A 1190-nucleotide genomic window follows, 5' to 3' on the forward strand; every position below is an offset into this window, starting at 1 on the left:
AGGTTTTTCTAATAACTCTGGTGCTTTTGGAGGTTTTAAGACTTTTTTCTTGGAAACGTTAGGTAAAATGTCTGAAGTCAGTTTGGTCAAATAAAAGAAAAAACGTTTTTTTCGGCCTCTGAAGGTGGGAAGTATAAGTGGAGCTGAAAATTCAAAAGCTGGAACATCCTGGGACATGTCTCAATTCCAAAACTTCCCGCGCATTTCGCTGGAAACGAGCATTTTCTACGTGCATTTCCAAGGCTATGCTTTGAACAATCAGACTGGACACGGCCGCGGAATACTTGGGTATGAGGTCAATTTTCTCTCTACCGCGAGTGGTTCGATCGATTAATATACAATACTTACCCCATCCCCACAGAGACAATGATCTTAAATCGTAAAGTATGATTAAGAAAAATGCCGATCGGGAGGATTTTCGGGGCGCAAACCACCTCCGCATGGACAACGGTCGAAATCGAAGTGTGCAGCCTTGACTTAGTCTTTTGACAGGAATAACAACAATGGTAAACCAAGCTTAAAACGGCAGAAATCGCCAGAAACTACAACGGACACACAGAATGTGAGTAAGTTTTATTGATTTTATGTGTAAAATGTTCATATTTTGAAATACTTGTCGTGGTAAATCGACCATATCTGAGGGGGGCATTGCGATTTTCGGTTTTGCGGTTTTGGCGTTCATTGCGGTATGCGGATATTCTGTTTTTTAGCATTTGGTTTTCGCGAAGAACACTAACGGGTTTTCGGATTAAATATCCGACGCGGTTTGCAGTTTATCCTATTTGATCTATTTGACCGGTTTCTCTTCGATCTAAGCGCAATTGCGCGCCTCCACTTATCTCGAATAGCCGCTAAACGCAAATGTTATACAGAGGAATGCGTGTCAAATCAATTGAAATATCGCAGGGACCCCTAGGTAGCCTACGTGTGGCCGTACCCTCCCCCTCCCCCGACGACGAAGCGTGAATATAATCGTAAAAATCTGTCAAAGTCTGCCGATTTCTGCCCCTTTTACCGCCACATTGAAAACAACACTATTACAATGCAACGCAATTTAAGTGCTACACTGCCTGAACCAACTTTGCTTTAGAGTAAAAGTTAGCGTGATTTTTCAAAGCATCGTTGAATCAGATATCTCACGCCGACTCACGAATCAGCAGAGGGCGCATTAAGTTGTCCGTTTTCACGAA

This window comes from Pocillopora damicornis, chromosome 11 (genome assembly GCF_964200805.1).
Source record: "Pocillopora damicornis chromosome 11, jaPocDami1.2, whole genome shotgun sequence".
Lineage (NCBI taxonomy): Eukaryota > Metazoa > Cnidaria > Anthozoa > Scleractinia > Pocilloporidae > Pocillopora > Pocillopora damicornis.